The following is a 23,632-nucleotide window of genomic DNA, read 5'->3' as shown; positions in this document are numbered from 1 at the left end:
CTATAATTCTCAATGTTCATGGTCTGAAGACAATCCATTTCTTCTCAAACAGGGATTCTCCCCCCATTGACAGCTAAGTCTGACACATCTCCTACATTTTTAATTTCACCCCATGCCCTCCAATCCAAAACAACAGTTGGTTTTCCTGTCTTCACATTTACCCCCCAATAATCTCTACATTCTAAGGATCATCCTCAGCACATTTCACTACCTCCAGCAGCGTGGCGCAACAGAAGCATTGTTCCCACCCCTCTACTAACAGCATTCCACAGAGACCATTCCCTCAATGACACCCTGGCCCACTTCATCATGTCTAACACTTTTTCATGTACTTTGCCATGTGATTACAGAAGGTTAACACTTGCCCATTCATCTCTGCTCTAATTATCCAAGGCCCCAAAATACATCTTCCAGGTGGAGCTGAATTTGACTTGTGCTTCTTTCAATCTAGTCTGCTGCATTTGCTACTCACAGAACAGACTTCATTATAATGGCGAGGCTGAACACTGATTGGGTGAACACTTTACAGACCACTTCCACTCTGTCCAGATGAATGACCCCAACCTTACATTTGCTGCCAACTTCAATAAACTATCCTGCTTTTTTGCCAACATCACTGTCCTATGCCTTGTATAATGTTCCAATGAAGCACAAAGCAAACTTGGGATGCAACACCTTATTTTTCACTTGGGAATTTTACAGGCTCTAGGACTCAGTATTGAATTCACCTTCAAAACCTGACCTTACAACATCTGATCTGCGCTTTCCTTACACTCAGACAGATTCTTAAGTTATTTCCCAATCTCCTCCCCTCCAACCCTTGCATCTAGCTTACTTTCCTCTTCATTTATGTCCATTTTACATCTTTTATTCTCTTTCACTGTGATTAATAGCCACTTTGCCTTTTGTACTTTGTCTCATCACCTCTCCATCTCTGTCCAAAATGTAAAAAAACACATCTTTCTAACCCCTTAATTTCCAAAGAAGAGAGATACTAGACTCCAAACCTTAACTTTGTTTCTCTCCACAGATGTGCAAGACTAGCCAAGTTTCTCCAGCATTTTCTGTGCTTGTTGAAATATAACCTCTATACTTTTAAAGAAAACCTTTGAAATCTAAAACGAAAGCAGAAATTTCAAGAAAATCTTAGCAGGTCCAGCAGCACTTGTGGAGAGAAACCAGAATTAACAATTTACATCCAGGTGCTTTTCTTCAGGCCTTCCTTGTGAAGAAGGCTCCCTGGTCCTGAAACATTAACTCTGATTTCTCTCCACAGATACTGCTAGAGTTGCTGAGATTTTCCAAGAATTTGTGTTTTTACTCCTTTTCATGTTAAATTCCTCTTGTTAAGTGGATAGTAAAGGTCTAGGTTGCCTACATCTGTAATTTTTCTGTGTGTGTTGAGATGAAAGACACAGACACATTATGTGCGAGCTAGCAGATGGACCAATTGATTTTACAGTAACATTCTAAACTTTGAAGTTATTTACTGGAATTCTCCCTAGCCCAAATTTACATGCATGCATTTAATGTTGCAAGAATTGTTTCATTTTTGAAAATTATATGGAGATAAACTTAACTCCAACTAACCCAACTGCATTGGCAATTATTTCAATATGAAGTTTAATCCATATTTATGTGAGATAGCACTTGAGAATAGTTTTTAATTGTTTCACTCATAAAGAAGGGAATGTTAATTGGTCCTTCACCTGCTGGCAGTTATATATAATTACCCCAACTTTTGCAACCCTGTGTGGCATGACTGCAGAGAATTGCTCTACTGGGTGTGGGATTATTAAATCTATACAGACTAAGCTGCTACCAGAAACAGATTATGAACCTCTGTCTCGTGTTAGCTGCTTCCATAGACAGATTATTAACCTCTGTCCAGAGTTAGCTTATTCAAAAGACAGATTATTAACCTCTGTCCAGAGTTAGCTGCTTCTTTAGACAAATTATTAACCTCTGACTCATGTTAGCTGCTTCCATAATCAGATTATTAATCTCGGTCTGGAGTTAGCTGCTTCTATAGACAGATTATTTATCTCTTTCCAGTGTTAACTGCTACCACAGAAAGATTATTAACCTCTGTCCGGACGTAGTTGCTCCTATAGGCAGGTTATTAACCTCTGTCCAGAGTTAGATGTTTCCATAGACAGATTATTAAAATCTGTCTCATGTTAGCAGTTTCCATAGACAGAGTATTCTTCTGTAGACAGATTATGAACCTCTCTCCAGTGTTACCTGCTTCCATTGGCAGAGTATTAACATCTGTCTATCGTTAGCTACGTCGATAGACAGATCATTAACCTCTATATAGAATTAGCATTTTCCATTGACTGATTATTAACATCTGTCTCGTGTTAGCTGCTTCCATCGACAGATTATTAACCTCTGTCCAGAGTTAGCTGCTTCTATGGACAGATTATTAATCTCTGTCCATTGTTAGATGCTTCTATGGACAGATTATTAATCTCTGTCCATAGTTAGCCGCTTCTATAGGCAGATTATTAACCTCTGTCCAGTGTTAGCTGATTCAATCGACAGATTATTAACCTCAATCCAGTTTTAGCTGCTTCCATAGACAGATTATTAACCTCAATCCAGTGTTAGCTGCTTCCATAGACAGATTATTAACCTCGGTCCAGAGTTAACTGCTTCAATAGACAGATTATTAGCCTCTGTCCAGCGTTAGCTCCTGCAAGAAACAGATTATTAACCTCTGTCTCGTTTTAGCTGCTTCCATGGACAGATTATTAATCTCTGTCCAGAGTTAGATTCTGCAATAGCCAGGATATTAACCTCTGTACGGTGTTAGCTGCTTCTATCGGCAGATTATTAACTTCTGTCCAGATTTAGCTGCTTCTATAGACAGATTATTAACCTCTGTCCAGTGTTAGATGCTTCTATAGACAGATTTTTAGCCTCTGTCCAGTTAGCTGCTTCTACCGGCAGATTATTAACCATTGTCCAGATTTAGCTGCTTCTATGGACAGATTATTAACCTCTGTCCAGTGTTAGCTGCTTCTATAGACAGATTATTAACCTCTGTCCAGAGTAAGATGCTTCTATAGACAGATTTTTAGCCTCTGTCCAGTTAGCTGCTTCTATCGGCAGATTATTAACCACTGTCCAGATTTAGCTGCATATACAGACAGATTATTAACCACTGTCCAGATTTAGCTGCTTCTATGGACAGATTATTAACCTCTTTCCAGAGTTAGCTGATTCAATAGACAGATTATTAACCTCTTTCCATAGTTAGCTGCTTCCATAGACAGATTATTAACCTCTGTCCACAGTTAGCAGTTTCCATAGACAGAGTATTTACCTCTGTCCAGATTTAGTTTCTTCTGCAGACAGATTACGAACCTCTCTCCAGTGTTACCTGCTTCCATTGGCAGAGTATTAACATCTGTCTATCGTTACTTACGTCGATAGACAGATCATTATCTCTGTATAGAATTAGCATTTTCCATCGACTGATTATTAACATCTGTCTCGTGTTAGCTGCTTCCATCGACAGAGTATTAACATCTGTATAGAGTTAGCTTCTTTTATAAACAGATTATTAACCTCTGGCCAGAGTTAGCGGCTTCTATAGGCAGATTAATAACCTCTGTCCAGATTTAGTTTCTTCTGTAGACAGATTACGAACCTCTCTCCAGTGTTACCTGCTTCCAAAGGCAGAGTATTAACAACAGTCTATAGTTAGCTACGTCGATAGAGAGATCATTAACCTAGACAGAGTGTTAACTTCTGTCCAGAGTTAGCTGCTTTCATAGACAGATTATTAACTCCTTTCTCGTGTTAGCTGCTGCTAAAGACTGATTATTAACCTCTGTCCAGAGTTAGCTGCTTCAATGGTCAGATTATTAACCTCTGACCAAAATTAGCTGTTTCTATGTACAGATTATTAAATTCTGTCCAGAGTTAACTACTGCAATAGACAGATTATTAACCTCTGTCCAGAGTTAGCTGTTTCTATAGACAGATTAGAAATGTTGGTCCTGCTTTAGCTGCTTCAATAGACAGATTATTAATCTCAGTCTCGTGTTAGCTTTTTCCATGGACAGATTATTAATCTTGGTCTCGTGTAAACTGTTTCCATAGTCAGATTATTAACCTCTGTCTAATATTAGCTGCTTAAATAGATAGATTGTTAACCTCTGTCTAGCGTTAGCTGCTTTTATAGACAGACTATTAACCTCTGTCTAGCGTTAGCTGCTTCCATGAACAGATTATTAACTTCTGTCCAGAGTTAGCTGCTTCCATAGACAGATTTTTAACCTCTGTCTTGTGTTCAGTGCTTCTACAGACAAATTATTAATTTCTGTCCAGAGTTAGTTACTTTCATAGACAGATTATTAACTCCTTTCTCGTGTTAGCTGCCGCTAAAGACGGATTATTAACCTCTGTCCAGAGTTAGCTGTTTTCATGGTCAGATTATTAACCTCTGACTAAAATTAGCTGATTCAATAGACAGATTATTAACGTCTGTCCAGAGTTAGCTGTTTCCATAGTCCAGAGTATTAATGTCTGTACTGATTTAGCTGCTTCCATAGTCAGATTATTAACCCCTGTCCAGTGTTAGCTGTTCTATAGACAGATTATTAACCTCTGTCCAGAGTTAGCTGCTTTTTTAGACAGATTATTAAATCCTGTGTCGTGTTAGGTGCTCCTATAGACAAATTATTAACCTCGGTCCAGAGTTATCTGCTTCCATAGACAGATTTTTAACCTCTGTCTCGCGTTCGGTGCTTCTACAGACAAATTATTATCTTCTGTCGGGAGTTAGTTGCTTTCATAGACAGATTATTAACTCCTTTCTCGTGTTACCTGCTGCTAAAGACTGAGTATTAACCTCTGTCCAGAGTTAGCTGCTTCCATGGTCAGATTATTAACCTCTGACCAAAATTAGCTGTTTCTATAGAAAAATGATTAACCTCTGTCCAGATTTACCTGTTTCCACAGATAGATTATTAATGCCTGTACTGTTTTAGCTGCTTCCATAGACAGATTTTTAACCTCTGTCTTGTGTTAGGTGCTTCTATAGACAAATTATTTACCTCTGTCTCATTTTAGCTGCTTCCAAAGACAGATTATTAACCTCTGTCCAGAGTTAGCTGCTTCCATGGTCAGATTATTAACCTCTAACTAAAATTAGCTGTTTCTATAGACAGATTATTAACCTCTGTCCAGAGTTAGCTGCTTCCATGGCCAGATTATTAACCTCTGTCCAGAGTTAGCTGCTTCAACAGACAGATTGTTAACCTCTAACTAATTTCAGTAGTTTCCATAGACAGATTATTAACCTCTATCCAGAGTTAACTGATTCAATAGACAGATTATTAATGTCGGTACTGATTTAGCTGTTTCCATTGACAGATTATTAACATCTGTCCAGAGTTAGCTGCTTCTATAGACAGATTATTAACCTCTGTCCAGAGTTAGCTGCTTTTCTAGACAGATTATTAACCTCTGTCCAGAGTTAGCTGATTCAATAGACAGATTATTAATGTCGGTACTGATTTAGCTGTTTCCACTGACAGATTATTAACATCTGTCCAGAGTTAGCTGCTTCTATAGACAGACTATTAACCTCTGTCTCCTATTAGGTCCTTCGAAAGACAAATTATTCACCTCTGTCCCGTATTAGCTGCTTCCATAGATAGATTATTAACCTCTATCTAAAGTTAGCTGCTTCTATATGTAGATTATTAACCTCGGTCTCGTGTTAGCTGCTTCCATGGCCAGATTATTAACATCTGACCAAAATTAGCTGTTTCTATCAACAGATTATTAACCTCTGTCCAGAGTTAGCTGCTTCAACAGACAGATTGTTAACCTCTAACCAATTTCAGTAGTTTCCATAGACAGATTATTAACCTCTATCCAGAGTTAGCTACGTAATAGACAGAGTATTAACCTCTGTCTCGTGTTAGCTGCTTCTACAGACAGTTTAATTAACATCTGTCCAGAGTTAGCTGTTTCCATAGACAGATTATTATTGTCTGTACTGATTTAGCTTCTTCCATAGATAGATTGTTAACCTCTGTCCAGAGTTAGCTGCTTCTACAGACAAACTATTAACCTCTGTCCAGAGTTAGCTGCTTCCATGGACAGATTATTAACCTCTGTAAAAGAGTTGGCTTCTGCAATAGCCAGGTTATTAACCTCTGTACAGTGTTAGCTGCTTCCAAAGACAGTTTATTAACCTCTGTCCAGTGATAGCTGCTTCTATAGGCAGATTATTAACGACTGTCCAGATTTAGCGGCCTCTATAGACAGATTATTAACCTCTGTCCAGAGTTAGCTACTGCAATAGACAGATTATTAACCTCTGTCCAGAATTAGCTGTTTCTACAGACAGATTATTAACGTCAGAACTGCTTTAGCTGCTTCCATAGACAGATTATTAACTTCGGTCTATGTTAGCTGCTTCTATAGACAGATTATTAAGATCTGTCCAGAGTTAGCTGCTTCTATGGACAGATTATTAACCTCTGTCCAGAGTTAGCTGCTTCTATGGACAGATTATTAACCTCGGTCTAGATTTTGCTGCTTCGATAGACAGATTATTAACCTCTGTCCAGAGTTAGCTGCTTCTATAGAGAGATTATTAACCTCTGTCCAGAGTTAGCTGCTTCTATGGACAGATTATTAACCTCGGTCTAGATTTTGCTGCTTCGATAGACAGATTATTAACCTCTGTCCAGAGTTAGCTGCTTTTATAGACAGATTGTTAACCTCTGTCCACAGTTAGCAGCTTCCATAGGCAGAGTATTTATCTCTATCCAGATTTAGTTTCTTCTGTAGACAGATTATGAACCTCTCTCCAGTGTTACCTGCTTCCATACACAGAGTATTAACATCAGTTCTACAGTTAGCTACGTCGATAGACAGATCATTAACCTCTGTATAGAATTAGCATTTTCCATAGACTGATTATTAACCTCTGTCTCGTGTTAGCTGCTTCCATCGACAAAGTATTAACATCTGTATAGAGTTAGCTGCTTCTATAAACAGATTATTTATCTCTGTCCAGAGTTAGCTACTGCAATAGACAAATTATTAACCTCTGTCCCGAGTTAGTTGCTTCTATAGACAGATTATTTACCTCTGCCCAGAGTTAGCTGCTTGTATAAACAGATTATTAACCTCTGCCCAGATTTAGCCCCTCCAAAGGCAGATTATTAACATCTGTCCTGAGTTAGCTGCTTCTATAAACAGATTATTTACCTCTGTCCAGAGTTAGCTACTGCAATAGACCATTTATTAACCTCTGTCCAGAGCTAGCTGCTTTCATGAACAGATTATTAACCTCTGTCTAGAGTTGTTAGCTGCTTCTTTAGACAGTTTATTAACTTCCGTCTGATGTTAGGTGCTTCTGTAGACAAATTATTAACCTCTGTCTCGTGTTACCTGCTTCCACAGACAGAGTGTTAACTTCTGTCCAGAGTTAGCTTCTTTATTAGACATATAATTAACTCCTTTCTCGTATTAGCTGCTGCTAAAGACTGATTATTAACCTCTGTCCAAAGTTAGCTGTTTCCATAGTCAGATCATTAATATCTGTACTGATTTAGCTGCTTCTATAGACAGATTATCAACTTCTGTCTCGTGTTAGGTCCTTCTATAGACAAATTATTAACCTCTGTCTCGTGTTAGCTGTTTCCATAGCCAGATTATTAACTTCTGTCCAGAGTTAACTGCTTCCATGGTCAGATTATTAAACTCTGACCAAAATTAACTGTTTCTACAGACAGAAAATTAACCTCTATCCAGAGTTTGTTGCGTGTATAGACAGATTATTAACCTCTGATCAGAGTTAATTGATTCAATAGACAGATTGTTAAACTCAGTCTTGTGTTAGCTGTTTCCTTAGGCAGATTATTAAACATCTGTCCAGAGTTAGCTGTTTCCATAGACAGATTATTAATGTCTGTACTGATTTAGCTGCTTCCATAGACAGATTATTAACCTCTGTCTAATGTTAGCTGCTTCAATAGATAGATTCATAACCTCTATCCAGAGTTAGCTGCTTCTTTAGGCAGATTACTAACTTCTGTCTCGTGTTAGGTGCTTCCATAGACAGAGTATTCACCTTGGTCCAGAGTTATCTGCTTCCATAGAAAGACTTTTAACCTCTGACTCATGTTAGGTGCTTCAACAGGCGTATTACTAACCTATGTCTCATTTTAGCTGCTTCCACAGACAGATTATTAACCTCTGTCCATTGTTATCTGCTTTCATAGACAGATTATTAACTCCTTTCTCGTGTTAGCTGCCGCTAAAGACTGAGTATTAACCTCTGTCCAGAGTTAGCTGCTTCCATGGTCAGATTATTAAGCTCTGACCAAAACTGGTTGTTTCTATACACAGATTATTATCCTCTGTCCAGAGCTAGCTGCTTCTATGGACAGATTATTAACCTCTGTCCAGAGTTAGCTGTGTCTGTAGACAGATTATTAACGTCAGTACTGATTTAGCTGCTTCCATGGACAGATTATTAACCTCTGTCTCGTGTTTGCTGCTTCTATAAACAGATTATTAATGTCTGTCCAGAGTTATCTGCTTCTATAGATAGATTATTAACCTCTGTCAAGAGTTAGCTGCTTCCATAGTCAGAATATTAGGTCAGGTGAATTGACCATGTTAAATTGCCCGTAGTGTTAGGTAATGGGTAATATAGGGGTATGGGTGGGTTGCGCTTCAGCGGGTCGGTGTGGACTTGTTGGGCCAAAGGGCCTGTTTCCACACTGTAATGTAATCTAATCTAATCTAATCTAATTAACCTCTGACCAAAATTAGCTGTCTCTATAGACAGATTATTTATCCCTGTCCAGAGTTTGCTGCTTCTATAGACAGATCATTAACCTCTGTCCAGAGTTAGCTGCTTCTATGGACAGATTATTAACCTCTGTCCAGAGTTAGCTACTGCATTAGACAGAGTATTAACCTCTGTCCAGAGTTAGCTGCTTTTATAGACAGATTATTAACCTCTGTCCAGAATTAGCTGTTTCCGTAGACAGATTATTAAAGTCTGTACTGATTTAACTGCTTCTATAAACAGATTATTAACCTCGGTCTCGTGTTCGCTGCTTCTTTAGTAAGTTTATTAACATCTGTCCACAGTTAGCTGCTCCCATCAACAATTATAAATCTCTGTCTCATTTTAGCTGCTTCCATAGACAGATTATTAACTTTTGTCCAGAGTTAGCTGCTTTCATAGACAGATAACTCCTTTCTCATGTTAGCTACCTCTAAAGACTGATTATTAAACCCTATCCAGAGTTAGTTGCTTCGATAGACAGATTATCAAACTCACTGCAGAGTAAACTGCCTCCATAGACAGATTATCAACCTCTGACCAGAGTTAACTTATTCAATAGCCATATTGTTAACCTCTGTCTCATGCTAGCTGCTTTGATAGACAGGTTATTAACCTCTGTCCAGAGTTAGCTGCTTCCATGGTCAGATTATTAACCTCTGTTCAAAATTAGCTGCTTCTATAGACAGATTATTAACCTCTGTCCAGAGGTAGCTTCTTCTTTAGACATAATGTTAACCTCTGTCCAGTGAATAGCACAGTAGAATCGATGGGCAGAATGGCTTACTGTTGCTGCTAATGTTTGTGGATTTCCTCTTTTGTAACCTCCCCAAGCCCCTACAATCCATCCTATCTGTGTAGCCTCCTCCAGCCCCTACCCCCTCCCCATCTCTGTAACCCCCTTCAGCCCCTGCACTCTCTCCCTATCTCTGTAACCCCTCCAGTCCCCACACCTTCTCCCAATCTCTGTAACCCCTTCCAGTTCCTACACCCCCTCCCTATCTCTGTCACCTCCTCCAGTTGCTATGGTACATCTACTTTACCCCCAGCCCCACACCCATCCTCATGTGTACCTCTCATCCCCCTCTCCCCCTCCACATTCCTGATGAAGTGCTTATGCCTGAAATGTCGTTTCTCCTGCTCCTCGGATGCTGCCTGACCTGCTGTGCTTTTCCAGCACCACTCTAATCTTGACTCTAAACTCCAGCATCTGCAGTCCTCACTTTCACCTCCAGATTTACAACTGTCTGGGTGAAGAAGTTCCTCCTCAATTCAGTCCAAAAGTTGCACCCTCTAATTTTGCTGTGGTGCCCTCTTGTCCTTGTTTCATCCGCCAGTGGAAACATCATCTCTACTGCTATCTTATCGATTCCCTTCATAATTCTATATATTTCTATAAGATCCCCCCTCATTCTTCTAAATTCCAATGACTATTATTCTAGCCTACTCAGTCTCCTTATAAGCCAACCCCCTCAACTCCGGAATCAACCTAATGAACCTCCTCTGCACCCCCTCCAGTGCCAGTATATCTTTTCTCAAGTAAGGAGACCAAAACTACACTCAGTACTCCAGGTGTGGCCTCACCAGCACCCTGTACAGCTGCAACATTACCTCCCTGCTTTTAAACCTCAATCCCCATTGCAGTGAAGGACAAAATTCCATTTGACTTCCGAATTACTCGTTGTACCTGCAAGCCAACATCTATGATTCATGGACAAGGACACGTTTGCATAGCAGCATGTTGCAACATTTTCGCATTTAAGAAATAAACCTTTTCACTGTTACTCCTCCCAAAATAGATGAGTTCATATTTATTAACATTGTGTTCCATCTGCCAGACCTTTGCCACTCACTTAAAGTATCTATGTTCCTCTGCAAAGTTTCACAGTTCTCTGCACACTTTGCTCTGCCACTCATCTTAGTGTCATCTACAAACTTTGACACACTACACGTGGTCCCCAACTCCAAATCATCCATATGAATTGTGAATACTGCAGTCCCAACACTGATCCCTGAGGCACATCACTAGTCACTGATTGCCAACCAGAAAAGCACTCATTTATCCCCACTCTTTGCTTCCTGTTAGTCAACCAATCCTCTATCCGTGCTAATACTTTACCCGTAACACCATGCAGCTTTACCTTATTTAGCAGCCTTTTGTGCGGCACTTTGTCAAAGGCCTTTTGGAAGTCTAGGTACACCACATCCACTAGGTCCCCATTGTCCACCTTGCTCATAATGTCTTCATAGAATTCCAAAAGATTTGTTAAGCATGACCTGCCTTTCGTGAAGCACATGTTGTGTCTGCCCAACAGGACAATTTATATTGAGATGCCTTGCTATTTCTTCCTTGATAATAGACTCAAGCATCTTCCCCACTACAGAAGTTAAGCTAACTGGTCTATAACTCCCCATCTTTGGTCTACTGCCCTTTTTAAACAGTGGCAAGACATTTGCTATTTTCCAATCTCTGGAACTATCCGAGTCTGGCGAATTTTGGAAAATTGCCACAAGTGCACTTGCTATTTCGCCTGCCATCTTTTAGTACCCTGGGATATATTCCATCAGGGCTAGGAGACTTGTCTATCCTTAGCTCCACTAGCTTGCTCAACGCTATCTCTTCTATAATAATGATTGTTTCTAGGTTCTCACCTACCTTTTTCTCCTTGTCAATTACTGGCATGTTATTAGTGTCCTCCACTGTTAAAATTGACACAAAATACCTGTTCAGTGCCTCGGCCATTTCATCATCTCCCATAACTAAATGTCTCTTTTCATCCACTAAACGACCAGTGTTTACTTTAGCCTCTCTTTTTTGTTTTATATATTTATAGAAACTTTAGCTATCTGTCTTTATATTCGGTGCTAGTTTTTTCTCATGTTCTATCTTACTTTTAGTGGCTTTCTGTTGACCTTTAAGTTTTCCAATCTTCTAGTTTCCTGCTATTCTTGGCCACTTTGTATGCCTTCTCTTTCAGTTTGATAGCCTGCCTTATTTCCTTAGACACCCATGGCAGATTACCCCTTTTCTTACAGTCCTTCCTTTTCACTGGAATATACTTTTGCTGACCACTTTGGAAAAATTGCTTTGAAAGTCCACCACTGTTTCTAACTGTTCCACCATAAAATCTTTGTTTCCAGTCTACTTTAAGGCCTGAAGAAGGGCTTATGCCCAAGACGTCGATTCTCCTGTTCCTTGGATGCTGCCTGACCTGCTGCGCTTTTCCAGCAACACATTTTCAGCTCTGATCTCCAGCATCTGCAGTCCTCACTTTCTCCTCCAGTCTACTTTAGCCAACTCCTCCCTCATCCTGTTGTAGTCTCCCTTGTTTAAGCACAGGACCCTGGTATTGGATTTTATCTTCACACTCTCCATCTGTATCCTAAATTCAATCGTACTGTAATCGCTCCTTCCGAGAGAATCCTTAACCATGAGGTCATTACTTATTCCTGTCCCAATACACAGGACCATGTCTAGGATAACTTGCTCCCTCATCAGTTCCATTATATGCTGGTCAAGAAAACTATTGTGGATACACTCAATGAACTCCACATCAAGGCTAACCTGACTGAGCTGGTTTAACCAGTTGACATGTAGATCAAAAATCCCCCATGATGATTGCCAAACCATTTTTACAGGTATTAGTTATTTCTTTGTTTATTGCCCGCCCCAATGTGATGTTATTATTTGGTGGTGACTACACCCAGCAGTGACTTTTTCTTCTTAGAATTTCTAATTTCCACCAAATGGATTCAACCTTATTCTCCATAGAACCTAAATCATCTCTCAGCACTGCCCTGAAGTCATCCTTCATATCAGAACCACATCACCTCCCTTATCTTCCTGTCTGTTTCCGAATAGTCTGATACCCATGGATATTTAACTCCCAGTTGTGACCATCCTGTAAGCGTGTCTCCATAATGGCTACTAGATCATATTCGTTCACAGTGACTTATGCCATTCAGTCATTGACCTTGTTTTGAATGCTACAATCATTCAGTAAAGTGCCTTTATGCTAGTTTGATACCCTCATGATTTCCAACATCTCTCAATATCTCCTGAGTTATCCTTCCTTTTTACTTCTTTCATAGTCTGCCTTGTAGTTAAACCCTCCTGCATACACGCTACCCTGCTGCTTACCTTTTTACTTACCATCATACTTCTTGTCATTTTCTCTTTCCTTCCCCCCGACTCACTAGTTTAAACTCCTAGAGATCACCCTATTTATCCTTTTCCCTAGAACCCTCGTTCCAGATTGGTTCAGGTGGAGACCATCCCATCGGTACAGATCCCTTCTGTTCCAAAACTGATGCCAATGCCCCATGAAATGGAACCCCTCTCTTCCATACCACTCCCTTAGCCACATGTTTACTTCCCGAATGTTCTTATCCCTAAGTCAATTTGCATGTGGCTGAGGTAGTAATCATGAGATTATAACCTTTGAGGACCTGTTCCATAATTTTGTTCCTAGTGCCTGATCATCCCCAAACAGGTTCTCCTCCTTAGCTTTGTTGATGTTGTTTGTCCCAGCATGGGCCACAACACCTGGATCCTCCCCCTCCCACTCCAATATCCTTCCTGTGTCCTGGCACCATGCAGGACTCCTGATCCGGCTTGCAAAGGATACAATCCATCCCCCTAATTATAGAATCCGCTGTAACTATCACTTGTCTCTTTGCTCCTCCCTCTTGATTGGTACATTATACTGATTAAGGATGATCAGTCATGATCATATTGAATGGTGGTGCAGGCTCGAAGGGCAGACTGGCCTACTCCTGCACCTATTGTCTTTTGCACCACGATGCCGTGTTCAGCTGCCTCATTCTCCCTGTAGGCCTTTTCCTCATCCACACGCAGAGCAAGCATCTCATACCTATTGGACAAGGTCCAGAACGGAGGCTGTTCCGTTCCTGAACTCAGGATCTCTCTACTTGCCTCACTTGCAATCACACCCTGTTGTCCCTGATCATTGACTGAATTTGAATTACTTAATCTACTGGGTGCGACTGCCTCCTGAGACAAAACGTCCAGGTAACTCTTTCCCTCCCCCCCCCCCCCCACCGACCGTGCTGCAGTGTTTGAAGTTCAGATTCCAGATCATCAACTCTGAGCCAGAGTTCCTCCAGCAACCAACACTTGCTGCAGATGTGGTTACTGCTGTTCACAATGGGATCAGGCAACTTCCACATCATTCAGCTGCAGCACATCACCTGCCTAGCCATCTCGACTTAGTTATGTTATTAATTTATATAAATTTATGAGTTAATTTATTTCTAATATTTCTCTGCTGTGCTCTTTTTCAAATAATCAAATGATAGATAAAGGCACAAAGAATTTTTTTTATCAGTCACACAATAAAAAGGAAATAGAGAAACGTTACCTTATCAACTGTCTTTTTTTTGGTTAGAGGAGGAGGGCAAGTAGGAGACACTACACGTGTAGTGTCTTGGGTTCAGCTGCTGCCCAAATAGTTCACTCATCTTCCCAGAGTGCAATTCAACTGCTCCCACCACTCTGGGAAGGTGAGTGAACTGATATATTTGGACAGGTGCTAGAGATCAGAGTTGAAAGCGTATTGGTGGAAAAGCACAGCAGGTCAGGCAGCATCTGAGGAGCAGGAAAATTGATGTTTCAGGCTGGAGCCCTTCATTCGTACACTCTCAACTCTGATATATTCGAGCAGCCCACTACTGCTGCAAAATGGAGGCTGCTGACCCTTGAGGTAAATCCTTTTAGAAGCAAGTTTGCCTTCCCAGCAGCCCCCTGCTGTTACCGCTCCCAGTAAACAGTTCTGAGGATGGGTCACTCAACAGAAATGTTAACTCTGATTTCTTTCCAAAGATGCTGGTAGACCTATTGAGCTTTTCCAGAAATTTCTGTCTTTGTCTTTGATATTTGGTGTCAGTTGTTTTGTAAAGTATCATGACACCCAATTTTCATTTTCAAAATTCATGAGCTGAAAGAATAGAGTAATAGAAATGAAATTAATTGTAACAGGTCCCTTACAGTTCCTAAATGGAGTTTCTGCACATACATAGACTATCGCTGTGTCAGGTAGGAGCAGATAAGTAGGGAGGATAATGCGCCAAGGAACAGCGAATGCACCAGTGCCCATGATTTCTCTTCTCAGTCCAAGGGAAGTGTGGAGTAGATTGAGCTGCAAATAAAATTATAATTTGAAATGTAAGTTGACATCCAAATGAAGAGAGAAGTAGAATATTGTTAACTTCTTAATGAGAACAAAATTTGCATGGGAAAGCCAAACAGAATTCTGTTCGGAATAACTAAACTTATTTTTGCTTCAGTATTAACTTTTACTTATTCATTAATGGCATGTGGGCATCACTTGCTGGCCAGCATTTAATGCTCGCCCCTAGTTGCCCTTGAGAAAATGGGGTGAGCTACCTTTCTGACCCGCTGCAGACCATGTGCTGAAGGCAGACCCACGATACTGTTACAGAAGGAATTCCAAGATTTTGACCCAAGAACAGTGATTTATTTCCAATTCAGGATGGTGAGTAGATTCAAGGGGAACTTACAGGAGTTGATCTTCCCACTTATCTGCTGCTGTTATCCTTCTGGATGGAAGTGGTTGTGGCTTTGGAAGGTGCTGTCTAAGGATTTTTGGTGAAGTCTTGCAAAGCATCGTGTGGATGATATATGCTGCTACTCCTGACCACCGGTGATGGAAGGAGTAGATGCTTGTGGACGTGGTGCCCATCAATCAGACTGCTTTGTCCTGAATGGTATCACGCTTCCTAAGTGTTGTTGGAGTTGCACTCATCCATGTAAGTGGGGAATAGTCCATCACACTTTTGACTTGTGACTTGTAGATGGTGGACAGACTTTGGGAAGTTAGGAGGTGAGTTAATTGCTATAGATTTCCTAGTCTTTGATCTGATCTTGTAGCTACTGTATTTATCTAGTGGATCCATTGAGTTTATGATTAGATTCCCTACAGTGTGGAAATAGGCCCTTCGGCCCAACAAGTCCACACCAACCCTCCGAGGAACAACTCACCCAGACCCATTCCCCTACATCTAACACTAAGGGCAATTTAGCATTGCTGATTTACCTAACTTGCACAATTTTTGGACTATAGGAGGAAACTGGAGCACCCCGAGGAAACCCACACAGACACGGGGAGAATGTGCAAACTCCACACAGGCAGTTGCCCAAGGGGGGAACTGAACCCAGATCCCTGGTGCTGTGAGGTAGCAGTGCTAACCACTGAGCCACCGTGCTGCCCTATGGACAATTGTAAGTGTCAGGATATTGATAATTGGGGTTTCAGTGATTATAATGCCAATGAATGTCAAGGGGCAGTGTTAGATTGACTGTTATTGGAGATGGAGAAAGTGAGGACTGCAGATACTGGAGATCAGTGATGCTGGAAAAGCACAGCAGGGCTCTTGCCTGAAATGTTGATTCTCCTGCTCCTTGGATGCTGCCTGGCCTGCTGTGCTTTTCCAGCAAAACACCTTTGACTCTTATTGGAGAAAGTCTTTTCCTGACAGTAATGTGGCATTCATGTTACTTGTTACTTGTCAACCTGAGCTTAGATATTGTTCAGATCTTGCTGCATTTGGACATGGACTGCTTCAGTATCTGAAGAGTTGTGAATGGTATTGAACATTGTGCAGTCATCAGTGAACATTTATACTTCTGACCTAATATGGAGGGAAGGTCATTGATGAAGCAGCTGAAGATGACTGAGGACAGGGCCTCACTTGAGGAACTTCTGCAGAGATGTTCTGGAGCTGAAATGACTGACCTCCAGTAACCACAACCATCTTCCTATGGGCCAGATATGACTCCAATCAGCATTTGACTTTGAATATCTGCTATTATTTGTGTCTGTCTGTTAAGTTCTTTCTCCTGAGGTTCTTAGACACTTGATGCAACTTCAACACACCAATTTTTGTGAACCAACAACCATATTTATTAATCACAGTACGGTATAAGCTTTCTGGAGGAACATTTAACACACACCTCGCAAAGCTTACGGGATTGTGGCAAAAGCTGTCTCTGAACAAAGGAAGCAATATGTCCTTTATACAAAGTACTGCCCACAAGTTGATCACAATGAAACAAAAACTGTGAAAGACTGTTATTCAGAAGTGCAAAATATATTTTCAAAAACACTGCAAGTTTCATTCAAGAATTACGAGAAGGCGTAAACCATCATTCGTTACTTGCCTAGGTAAAATGAAGAAATGAACAATTTATTCAATGATGTTCTGTTAAATAATTCACTTGCAAAAAATAATTTATGAGTATGAAGAGATAACGTTTTGCAGTGTAAACGCAAACTTAGCATAAAATAATCACACCAGTGATAAATGTCAATAACAGTTAGTACTGCCCACAAGGTAACCCGAAACCAGGACCTCATTGCCACATGCCACTCAAGATACAATGCAGTCCAGATACAACGTAATGCAAATCATCCCGTAATGGTCAAATCTTTTGCAAATTGTTTTTTATAACTGTAGGGGAGTAGTTAAATTCCAACTGTAATGTTCTCATTGATTTCTAGATGAAAATGTAAATCATCCCTGAATGGCAAGGAAATGGCCATGTAAACCTCCCACATTCCACCTATCAGACACACCACCTTAGCACCGGGACATTCAATTTCTTGCAGGTCAGTAGAGCAAATTAACTCTTTAATATCTCAAGTCAACAATGAGCATTAAGGTTTACTACAGCCTTTTAGAGAACTACTTTGACAATTGGCTGCATGATATCAAAGCAAATACAAGATCTTCATGCAAGTCCATTTATTAAATTATCACACAACCAGATGTTCCAATTATGAAGGTTGTTTTTCTGTTTAGAATTAATGCTGCTTTTGTTAATGACATTTATCACTGGTGTGATTATTTTATGCTAAGGTTTGCGTTTGATCGAGTGAACAGTTTTTGTTTCATTGTGATCGCTTTTCTTGATGATAATTGCTATTAAGTCAATTGTAGTTCCAAACAATCGGGCGCATAATTTTTTTTTCTCTTGATCCGAAATGTGAAGCGTGATGGGTCACATGATCACAGACCAATTTCCACGATCATCCAGGCTCAAGCAAAGCACGTCGTACACTTAAACCACAAAGCTTTTGTAGGTAGCACATTCGAAAATCACACCTAACCAAGATCAAGCAAATATCATCAAAGCAAGTTTTGAGAACATTTGTAGCTCAGGTTGAGGTTCTGAATGTAGGTTTGCTCGCTGAGCTGGAAGGTTTGTTTTCAGATGTTTCATCACCCTCCTAGGTAACATCATCAGCGAGTCTCCAGACGAAGGATCCACGGAAACCCAAACATATAAATAAAAAGCAGGAAACATCAGCAGTGCTTCGCCCAGAGGCTCAGTGAAGATGTTACCTAGTAAGGTAAGGAAACTATATCTGGACTGCCTGTCTTCTTTTCCACCTATCCACTCCACCCTCCCCCCCGACCTATCACCTTCATCCCCTCCCCCACTCACCTATTGTACTCTATGCTACTTTCTCCCCACCCCCACCCTCCTCTCACTTATCTATCCACCCTTCAGGCTCCCTGCCTGTATTCCTGATGAAGGGCTTTTGCCCAAAACGTCGATCATCCCAATCGATTGATGTTTACCATTGTCCGGGGGGTGGCATTCAGACTGTATATAGTATTGTCTGCAGCTGCTGGGTCAGTTACGGACTGTCTGTGTGTAGCTGCAGTCTGTCAGGATTCTGCAGGTTGGTTTATTAACACAGTCACTTTGGTCATGGTTTGTCTCAAGTTCCCAGCATGCCTCAGTTATTGTCCATTTTCATAAGTGAGCGGCCCGTCCGGCCACAGTCCCTCCTCTTGATCCGGAATGTGAAGTGTGATGGGTCACATGATCACAGACCAACTTCTACCTGGTGACTCCACGATCATCCAGGCTCACGCAAAGCACAACATACACTTAAACAACAAAACGTTTGCAGGTAGCACATTAAAATCACACCTAACTACGATCAAGCAAAATCATCAAACTATATCGAAATGGAGTGTCATTATTTGGATTTTACGGCTGATCAAACATACGTAAAAAATTAAAATAAATAAGACAATGGCGAAACAAACAAATACACAAATGAAATTCAGAATAAAATGGAAAAATCAAACAAACATTATAAAAGCAGGGAATATTTTATACAAACAATATGATAGAACATCTCATACAACCACCATGATAACTAATATTTACTAGTCTAACAATATTTATCCTGGTCTGTTCTGTGTTTCTTGTGTCATTTCCGGTGCTGATGATAATCCCAATGAAGTAGCTCTTGATTGCATTCTGCATGGTGATGGTTGTCCTGGAGGGATATCAAGGTTTTTTTTGGAAGTTATCCTTGTTTAATAACTGAATAGTTTCGAACTAATGTAATGCATATGCCCTAACCCTCCCCCATGTTTTTTTTTCAAAAGGAGTAGGAATGTCATCCCCATGTGGAAAGTTAATTCGAGCTTACAGGCCTGGTTAGCTCCAACCTGGGTTTCTAGTGGTAGGGTTTAGGGTGGTAACCTGGTTACTCCCATCAGATTCTAGTTAGAGTGGTGCTAGAAAAGCACAGTAGTTCAGGCAGCATCCGAGGAGCAGGAAAATCGACCTTTCGGGCAAAAGCCCTTCATCAGGAATAGAGGGCTTTTGCCTAAAACATTGATTTTCATGTTCCTCAGATGCTTCCTGAACTGCTGTGTTTTTTCAGCACCACTCTAACTAGAATCTGGTTTCCAGCATCTGCAGTCCTTGTTTTTACCTGGTTACTCCCATCAGCATGTTACTCCCATCAGAGTTGGTCCCACTGGGACTGCAGAGACGTGTGAAATGTGTGTGGGTTCAGACCATCAGAAACAGTTGCACCTCACCTTGGGTGGCTGTGATGAGCTGCTTCATCACCTGGATTCATCAATGGCTGCATTCATCAAATGGCACCCAACAGAGAGCCATCAGTGTGTTGTGAATCTTCAGACTCTGGGAGGGTGGCAATATTGTATTCTTCCAGTTCACACATCCATCTCCTGTCATTCCCTCTAGCGGTAATACCCTGAATGTTGGATGTTACCATTTGATGGTCTGGGTCAGTCTGTTTGTCTCTAGTCTGTACCAGCCTTTTAGTGTTGTCACATTAACATGCTGTGGACATGTCGTCAGAGATCTGAGTTATAATGAGTTGGGGTTGTTTGATTTTCCTGTCTGTCAGGGAGCTATTGGGGAGTTCTGTCGTGTCTAGACTGTTGGGAATGTGTAACATGTCTGTGCTGTCAGTCACTAGCGAGTTGCTCCAATTTGTTGGAGAATCCCCCATTAAATCAATTAAGCCGTTTGGGGGTCCCTTGGGCGTTGAAATTGCAGTCGGTGGCAGTGATGGGAGAATAAAACTTTCATTTGGGGTGCAGTCTGACTGAGAGGATGCGTGGGGGGGTGTCCTTAGTCTTGTCACTTGCTCCAGGGCAGTGTCATCCACCAAACATATACCTAGGTGGTGAGAGTGGCTGTGTTGTGTGTGCCATAGGCTTTTCATTGGCTTTCAGGGTAACAGCTGGTCTTTCCTGTGGCTAGTAGAACCTTGTATATGAGGGACTAGCCTTATCCACCACAGTGTGTGCTCCTGAATATTTAGGGGAGAGAAAGGAACCAGGATTGTATATCTGTGGCATCACCTGCTATGCCATGGGATATTCGACAGGGTTAACTTTACTGTGGAAAGGAGCTCACTTTCCTTTTAGTCCCTAACCTGACAGCTGCTTCTAACTGAATGGCCTCGATGTTCTCGGGGAGCTGCTGTACGGCTTTCTCATGGGGGAGGGCAGTGCGAGACTGAACAGGCGGTCGACTCCTTTCATGGGTCGGCCTGTCATTAGGGTATGGTGGGTATACCCTGGGGGTCACGTACCATCATGAGGACAAATGGGAGCACTGTGTCCCAGGTTTTATTATTCTGCTGCACCATCTTCCTAATCATCCCTTTCAGGGTGTGGTTCAACCTTTCCACGATCCCACTGGATTGAGGGTGGTATGCAATGTGGAATTTCTGCTTGATATCAAACATTGTCATCACATTCTGCGTGACTTGGCTGGTGAAATGGGTTCCCTGATCTGACTCCTTGCTGCGGGGTAGACCCTATCTCGTAAATACTTGTTGTGTAAGGATTTGCGTGGTTGTTTTGGCAGTATTTGTCCTAATGGATTAAAGCCTCAACCCATTTTGTAAATGTGTCTATGTTAACTAGAATATAGATAAATCTGTTCCCACATGGTGGAACAGGACCAATATAATCAATTTGTAGATTTGTTCAGGGCCCTTCCACTGAACGGTGTACCTCAGTTCTCCCTGTTGAGCCAACCTGTCAGGATTGTTTTGGGCGAACACCAGACAGTTCTCTATGTAGTGTGCTACATCCCTGTGTAACTCAGGCCACCAACATCATTCTTTTTGTTCAGTAGCAGCCACGGTGCCCATGTCCATCATGATACTGATACATGATTTGATTCCTGTCTTGAGTCAGAACTACATAGATTCATGCTTTTAACACTAATTCATCCTATATCTGTCAGTTATCTCTCCTTTTCACACAATCCTCTGGATGAACTCCTCCCACAATCTATTTTAAGGAATTATCACAGTGTTGTGCTTGCCTAAGGTCAGCAGGTCAGGCAACATTCGAGCCTTAATTTCTGATGAAGAGCTTATGCCCGAAATGCCAATTCTCCTGCTCCTCAGATGCTGCCTGACCTGCTGTGTGTTTCCAGCACCACACTCTTGACTCTGCTCACCTCTGGGTGGCTGCCAGAATTCTCCTACATGAGCACCACCCTTAACTAACTCATCTGCTCCATGGTTACCTGCTGGGGATGCTTGTGGTGGCTTCTAACTTTAATTATGCCAAATTTCCTTCCACCAACAGCCTGCAGTACATACTTTAATGAGGGGCTGAAGAGAAGGGTTTTCCATTGGCAGGAATAAAATCTTTAGCTTTCCATAGTGGTGAAAATTCAGTGAGGCTGTTACACACACAAACACACACAACACACACACACCGTATATCTGCGGGTGAAGGGAACCGATTGGGGTGGCTGACTACGTCAGCTACAGTTATTTGTTCCACAGCTTGGATACTTTGATGGCTGGGGAATTTGAAAGCTACTTCAACTAGTGGCTGTCCTTGAATGTCAGTCATGGAGATCCACAGCCGTGATCTGACTGCCATCCTCTACGGTGAAAGATCCATCAACATAGATTTTGACTGCGGAGTCTGCCTGCTTATCACTTTGTCTTATTTCATAGAATCTTAGAATCCCTACAATGTGGAAATAGGCAATTTGGCACAACAAGTCTACACCAACCTCCGAGAAGTAACCCACCCAGACCCATTCCAGCCCCCCTAATTACTTTACATTTTCCCGTGACTAATACACCTAACCTACCCATCCCTGAACACTATGGGCAATTTAGCTTGGTCAAGTCACCTAACCTGCATATCTTTAGATTGTGGAGGAAACCGGAAAACCCAGAGGAAACCCATGTGGGCATGGGGAGAATGTAGAAGAAAGTGAGGACTGCAGATGCTGGAGACCAGAGTTGAAAAATGTGGTGCTGGAAAAACACAGCAGTTCAGGCAGCATCCAAGGAGCTCCTCAGATGCTGCCTGAACTGCTGTGCTCTTCGAGCACCACTAATCCAGAATCTGGTTTCCAGCATCTGCAGTCATTGTTTTTACCTGCTGGAAAAACACAGCAGGCCAGGCAGCATCTGAGGAGCAGGAGAATCGACGTTTCGGGCATAAGCCCTTCTTCAGGAATGTGCAAACCCCACACAGATAGTTGGCCGAGTATATTGACAAATTATTTCTAACATCCAGAATTAATAAGTAAACCGCACTTAAACACCCAAAGTATATCAAATAGCAATTTGCAATCAGCAGTGTTAGTGACACTGTGAGTCATTTAATCACATTAAACTTTGCCAGTGATTCCAGCTTCTTCTCTATTGATGTGGTAGCCTCAAAACCTCCTCAAAAGCGGATCTTATGGTCTAATTAAATGATTGCTTATGTTCCAGTAGTTTACTCTCCCAATCATGACTGCAATCCCCTGATTTATAAAAATTGCACTTCAGCACCTATTGAGGTCCAATTTCAGCTTTTCACATACAGTTAGCTTCCCCAAGCCAGAACTGTCCTGAGCTTTTTTTTTCCCCAAGCTCTCATCATGCTCAATTGCATTAGACAGTGCTTAGAACTCTTTCCTGAGTCCTTGTGGCAAGGAACTATCCAACCATTTTTGGGAACTCTTCCTGTGCCTCAACGCGCAGAATAAATTAAGCATAGAGGCTGCTTTTTGGTGCTTCCCTGAATGATTAGCAGCCCAAATACAGCAATCTGCCTCTCTGATGACCTCCATCTGTCCAAAATTAATCAAAATTGCTTGAACTATTCTGAGTGACTCATTGAAAGCCCTCCAACCCATTCTGCCCCTATTACAAGACAAAATTGAAAGTAAGATCCATTGAAATTAGTATATAACTAATATTGGAACACCAAATACTATGATTTTTAAAAATTTTTACAAGTTATGGGTTACACTATATAAAATGGTTGCAAATTCTAACTGTTTCTCAAACTGCTTTGGTCTAAAAGGGCTGGTGGGGTGTTTAGTGGCTATGATTTGGCAGTCATGTGGGTCTCCTCTATAATTAAGGTTATCGGCTGGGAAGGTGGGCACCTTGGTACGTCTGACCTCAATGTCCCAGTCTTGAAGCAGCAGAGTCCATTGTA

General features: G+C 41.3%; 1 protein-coding gene across 1 annotated transcript in view; it reads left to right on the top strand.

Moving 5' to 3' along the window:
* The first annotated feature begins 18,121 nt into the window (after positions 1 to 18,121).
* The window catches only part of LOC122540528 (CMP-N-acetylneuraminate-beta-galactosamide-alpha-2,3-sialyltransferase 4-like), a 111,474-nt gene continuing 105,963 nt past the window's right edge, over positions 18,122 to 23,632 (top strand). The window contains exon 1 of the mRNA XM_043676393.1: positions 18,122 to 18,225. The gene's annotated coding sequence lies outside the window, so the exon portion shown is untranslated. The remainder of the gene's footprint in view (positions 18,226 to 23,632) is intronic.

This window comes from Chiloscyllium plagiosum, chromosome 35 (genome assembly GCF_004010195.1).
Source record: "Chiloscyllium plagiosum isolate BGI_BamShark_2017 chromosome 35, ASM401019v2, whole genome shotgun sequence".
NCBI lineage: Eukaryota > Metazoa > Chordata > Chondrichthyes > Orectolobiformes > Hemiscylliidae > Chiloscyllium > Chiloscyllium plagiosum.
This window is presented reverse-complemented; position numbering and strand designations above follow the sequence as displayed.